This window comes from Sceloporus undulatus, chromosome 2, assembly GCF_019175285.1.
Source record: "Sceloporus undulatus isolate JIND9_A2432 ecotype Alabama chromosome 2, SceUnd_v1.1, whole genome shotgun sequence".
NCBI lineage: Eukaryota > Metazoa > Chordata > Lepidosauria > Squamata > Phrynosomatidae > Sceloporus > Sceloporus undulatus.
In genome coordinates, this window is record NC_056523.1 from 252261878 (window position 1) to 252268142 (window position 6265).

The 6265-nt window shown below is 40.5% G+C and overlaps 1 long non-coding RNA gene across 1 annotated transcript; it reads left to right on the forward strand.

The window, feature by feature from the left end:
• The first annotated feature begins 768 nt into the window (after positions 1 to 768).
• On the forward strand, positions 769 to 4740 carry LOC121923841. The gene is made up of 3 exons (XR_006102470.1): positions 769 to 1485; positions 2875 to 2969; positions 4488 to 4740. It is a non-coding gene; the product is annotated as an uncharacterized LOC121923841 (long non-coding RNA).
• Positions 4741 to 6265: the final 1525 nt, after the last annotated feature.

Below are 6265 nucleotides of genomic sequence, written 5' to 3' on the forward strand. Positions count from 1 at the left end.
AAGGGATCTTGGACTTTGAAGAACTGATGCAGCTATCCATCCATTTCTGAGACCCATTTTGCAGCTGAAGTAAGAGTTGCAATGCATGCTAGCAAAGGCCTCTGGTTACTGTTTAAAATTCCTGAATGTCACCACTTCCTATGTGATGTTTCCTGACATTTTGCTGTAAACACTGGTGTATGCCACCCCAAGGTCATTACTTACTGGTGAACAGCTGCAGCAACATTTGCTTGGCATCCATAATATTTTATCCTATAGTTGTGTTGTGCTCTGCTGAAATGCTACTAAGTGTTTTAATTACCTGGTTCTAGGACAGAACTGAAACCTATAGCTGTCCACATGTTAGACTGCATTTCCCATTCTCTCACACCATTACCTTTGCTACTTGTAATTGATGAGAGCTGCAATCCAACTGGCTAGAGGGACCACCCTCGCTCTCAAACCCACTGGTGACATGATTCCCCTCCCTGTTGTAGAATAAGACCTGTTTTAACACATTTAGTGCATTTTAGGGTAAACCAGTCTGGTCATACTGGGGAAGAAGAGATGGAGAAGTACAGTGGTGTAGTCTACTCTTTGCCAGATTGGTAAAGAATTTCAGCCAATATCTTTAGACTAGCTTAAACATATAATACCCAGATTCATCTGTTGCTTCACATATAAAGCATTTGACTCGCTAAGATAATCATGATACAGTACTCTCCCTGCCCTGTTCAATGTACAGAAAATTACTAATTCATAGTTGAGATGGTGGTGGTATAGCATTGTATACTGCAGGGGTACTATCTCCAATGATTCTTAATTATGTATCACTAAATATTTTTGCAGTTGCTCTGACGTATGAATGACATCTTCTGTTGCATCTTGCACAGCTTTAAGAGAAGTGAACTAACAATTTCTCCCCAGAAAATCCTATAAAACTAAAACGAACTATTCCCCTATAGTCTAGTCTTAGCAATGCTTAGAGTAGATCTATTGAAATCAATAGTACAGTACACATAATGAATGCTGATCCTCTTCCTGCCCTTCTTATTTTTATTTATGTCTTTCCAGCATTTCCCCCTGTCTTTGTTTTGCTGACCAGCCCAAAGGCCTGATATTTAAATGTAGACAAACATGGTTTCCACACCCTTGCCTGACCTAGAGATAAATAGGTTGATCATTGCACGATGTGTTCTGGCAAAGCAGTCCATCCTGTCTGAACCCTGTTGACTCAGAAGTCAGTCACACTGCTCTAAATAGGACTTCTTCCTTAACATATGTGTTTAGATTGTAGCATGATTGCATAAGACATTTTGGTGGTGGTTGTTCTTGTGGAAAACAGCCTATTTTAGTCAATTCCTCACTTTATTGAAACTATTTAAAAAAACAAAGCTTGGTTCTTCATGCAACTGTTGATGACAGGAAAGCAACTAATTTCACCTTAATGTTGGAAGAAAACCTGATCAACTAGATTACAACAGGAAATGGGACATCCTACATTAGGTTTGTTTATGCAGTGATTGGTAGGTGTGTGAGAGAGTGTGGGGGTGTGAGAGAGAGAGAACCAGAATATGGGTGAATGTTGTTTCTGTGGGGTTTTTACAGTAAACAGACGTCTCTTTCTGTGGCATGGGTTGACGATGAATTCTGAATTTTATATTGAATCAATGAGGTATAGAAAGCCACTTTGCCTTGGGGCAGGATTAAGTTTTCTTTTTTAAAAAAGAGTTATCAAATGCAATGACTGACTGAGCGATAGGGAAGGCATATTATCTTTTCTTTGGCAAATATTTCTTTCCATGACAAACTACTGTATCATGGAACTGGCAAGGAAGTTTAACTTGGTTTCATGACCCAGAGAGGAGGTGAAATGCTTGTGAATATTGTTAGCTCTTGAAGACACACAATCAAAAGGAAATGGAAAACATTCATGATGGCACTCCCTGGCAGCTTTAAAATAGAGTGGGATGGCATGGGCTTCCAGATGTTGCTGTATTTTAGCTCCCACCTGCCCTAGCCAGCATAGCCCAAAGTGAGGGATGCTTGGGCCTCCCACTCTCAGCAAGATCCAAAAGGACACTTAATCATAATAAAAGACTAGAAAATTTAACAGAAAAAAATGATGTGAAGGATGGGTTTTCTCATCTGCTTCATGAGTGCATATTAATATGTTACAATATATATTTCTGTATTGTTACTGTGTGTGTGTTATATGTATAACAGTATATTTTAATATGTTATCAATATATTCAAGAGAACTTAAAATTTTGCTCATATCCTAAAACTACTCTCACACCTAGTATCTGTTATTGTAAGCAAAATAAATAAAAGGAAAAGTCTATCAGCACCTTTCAGAATTTTACAGTGAATTTGCATGGATCCCAATCCAGTTCCTAAGACACACTGAGGAATTAAATGTTAAAGGACCACATCTATAAGAGTGACATGGCTGAAAAGGGATCTTGTACCACCTTTGGAACTAACTGTGTGAAAGAAGTTGTAGTATAAGCTTTCGTAGACTTAAGTTTAATTCCTCAGATGTATGGAGTGATGTCCTGGAAGGACTGGTATAATCGGACTGTATGAATACCCATGGAAATGCAAAACATCTGGGTATGAGGAGGAGGAGATAGGTTCAGTTTTAACTATGGACACTGAGGTACAAAAGCAGGAGGGAAAATGTTGCCTGAGGCAGGGGTGGTAGATGACCATAAGAATGGTGGAATGTAGTGTGTGTGGGCAGGCCGGGAACCTGAAGGGAAATATTTTAATCTGGCTAAGAGCATCCAATGTTATAATATGTGTAGTGTGCCAGGAGGCCATTGTCTTTGTTCCACTGTTTTTGGATTGATGTTTTTGAATATATTGTAATTCAGCGGTTTCTCTTTCCAGTCTCTCTTTACAGTTTTTGTTGTTGATGTTGTTCAATTACTGCTATCCTGGGTCAGAGATGAAATGCCCAGCAAGATTAACGTGTTCTGCAACAGGTTTTTAAAATATTCCCATTCTTAATGTCTGATTTATGTCAATTTATCCTCAGGCTCAGAGACTGGCCAGAGTGGCCCAGTGTAGAGTACCATTGAGAGAGGATGGCATGTATCACAATATTAGAGGATTCTAATATTGAGAAATTCAGTGTCCTCTGTCTAACAAAGGTGCCTGTGGCCTCAAAAAGGATGGAGACATACTAGAGTGCAAAGGAAGTATCTTTTTGTGTTGCAAATGGATGTTATATTTTTAAAAGAAGGTGCTAACCTGCAAGTAATATCCCTCCGTACCATCTGAACCGAGACAAAACAGCAAAATGCAGGCCTATGACAAACATGTTAAAAAATGCTCTCTATGGTTTTTAATACCTTCCTTGATGAAGAAGCCAGTGGAGCTTTGAAAGCTTGCAACATGTATATTGTGCATTTTGGCTGGTCCAGTAAAGGTATCACTGATGGTTTTTTAATGTTATTGAATATTACAGGATGAGCAAGTGAAAGTTCCTGTAATGTTGTGGGTAGATGTAATTAAGTCCTGTAAAGACATTTCCTGAGTAGATGTGTGGGCAGAGTTGGCATCTGCGTTTGTAGCAACAAGGTCCTGTACCCATCTCACCATCTGTATTGTACATCCTCTCGTGAACAAGTAATAGATTGGGATGCTGTCTGCAGACAAGTAAAGGCCTGACATCAACAGCCTTTGAGCAGGCAGCATTATTGTCCAAAATAGGCTGTAATTCAGTAATGTTATGTGAGTGGTCTCAACTTAGAACTGTATGCGACAACTAGTGGGGTTCTGAAATTTCCTGTCTTCAGTTTGTTCTGTAATAGATTGGTCCTTGTTCCTGTGAGGGTGGGATCAGAGGATAATAGGATACAGAAAGGTGCAAATTGGAATCCTAGCTATAAAAGTTCAAAGGGGCACCTAACATGATACACAACTATCAAGTTGGTAGTAACCTTGAGCTGTGAATGCACTAAATCTGCTTATCCAGAGTCAGTTTCCTTGATGTCAGTAACTTGTTTAGGCAGAACTTCTGTGCCACATGTGAAATTGAATCAATATATCCAGATACCCTGACAGTGTGGGTTCAAATGCTTGAGATGATTCTGTCACCCTATGTTACCTGGTTTGAGGTAAATTTCAAAGATATAGCCATGTTAGTCTGTAGAATCAGTATGAAGAAATATCTTGTTGCACCTTTGAGACTAACTGAAAGAAAGAAGTTGACAGCATGAGCTTTTGTAGACTACAGTCTACTTCCTCAGATGCATTTAGTGGAGTGGTTTGGGATAGTAATTAGAAGGTTTCTGGTTAAGGCTTCCCAGGGTGGAATATCTGTTGATATAGGAACATAACTGCTACCCCATCTCCACCAGCCAGTAAATCGTTGTGTTGGTGGAACCAAAGCCGCTAAAGATGGGTGAGGGGATGTGAAGGGAATGACTTGTCATTCTCCTTGTGCAGAATTTTACAACATGTCTCATCACTTTTTTGTTTTGACTTCTGTTCCCTAGGTCTGGATCTCCAGATTAGTCCAAAGTGCTTCTGACTGTGACATTCTGTTCCAGAACCAACTGGGCAAATACAACTTACTCCAAAACTGGTACAAATATGTTCAAATCATTTGAATCTGGCTCATTACTCAGCCTTCAGAAGAAGTGTGGCACAGGACTAATTTTTTCTGTCTCAACAGTTCAGTACGATTAAAGTTGGCAGAACCTAATCAAAGTTACAGCTTTTGATACCCTTTCTGCAGTTATTTAACTGAACCACATAAACCAATGTTAAAAAAGGCTTTTATCAGAATTGTGACCTCTATTTTAATAAATGAAAGTCATTGTGAGTAACTAAATCATGAGAACTGCAATTCTCACCAGCGAGAACTCATGAGAACACTTTCTCATAAAACCAAGGCTGCCTTTGGCCATCAAATGGAAAAATTAATGTCAGCATGAAAAACATAACTGAGATTGTTCCTTTTCAAAAATATTATTTGATGACTAACTGCAGGCTTCTCAATAAGAAGAATCAGACAATTGGTTACAATTGAGCGATACTGTTTAAAGCTGTTGTATTCTGCTTCCAGTAAACTCAAACAAAATTATTATTGCCTGCAATTTGTCTACAAATAGTCCCTATAATCACTTCTAGAAAAGTATTCAGTTACTTCACATGTTTCCTTGGCACTCATGAGCAAATTCACTAAGATTAAGTGAAATGAGTGGAGGCTACTCTGGGAAACATTGGCTGGAATCCCATTGGGAATTTATGTATGTATATACACTGTAGTGATGGTGCTATGCTGCAAATCCCATCTCAGTTCCCAGTAGCATTCCTAGTGTTGGAGTCACCCAGAGTGGGTCCTGGGGAGGCAACAGCAGCCTGCCCTACCACCTTTCTGCACAACTAGGCCAGCTGCAGGCCACTCAAGACACTGGGACGGGGGGCAGGTGCACATGCGCTCGCCCCTGCTCCTTCCCCAGTCCCTTGGCTTGCTCTGCCAAGAGCCAGGAAGGCAGAGACAGGGCAGGCACTAGCAGCAGCACTGAACCGTACACACAACAGGAGGAGGGCCCAACCAGCTGTCATCCCTCCTCTCAGGTGTCACCCAGTATGGTCCATACACCCCACACCCACCTAATGAGGCCACTGTCAGTTCCCCAGTCCTCCCTTATTGGGCAGGGGCCACTGTGATCGACAGGGGTCATTCCTCTGTCATTTCATAGAATCATAGAAGCAGCTGGCAGTCCCACTCCCTACCAATAGTGATCTTGGGGGCAACAGGTGAAAGAAGGAACCTTGTTGCAATTACGCTTTGCACTGGGGATTGCTCATGCAAAGGGTGGGGGGGGGGCAGTAGAGCTGTTAGCCAGCTGCTTCCCAATTGACAGGAATAGACCCTTGTCAATTGCAGTGGTTGTTCCCCAGTAAGTAGAGACTAGGGAACTTTAATGGTCCTATGTCACCCTTAAACACCATAGGGCTTATAAATACAAAACAATTACAGTGGACCCTTGTTATACGCTGTGGTTTGGTTCCAAGATCCCCCGTGTATAACAAAATCCGTGTATGCTCAAGTCCCATTAAATATAATGACAGAGCAAAATGATGTCCCTTATAAAAAATGGAAAATCAAGGTAAATTTATACTTTTTTGGAACATTTTCAAACCGTATATGCTTAAATCCGTGTATAAAAATCCGTGTATAAGAAGGGCCGACTGTACAAGAGTGTATAACTCTAGGTTATGCATTTTTAAGTGGCCAACAAGATTCTGGCCATTATACCTAAGT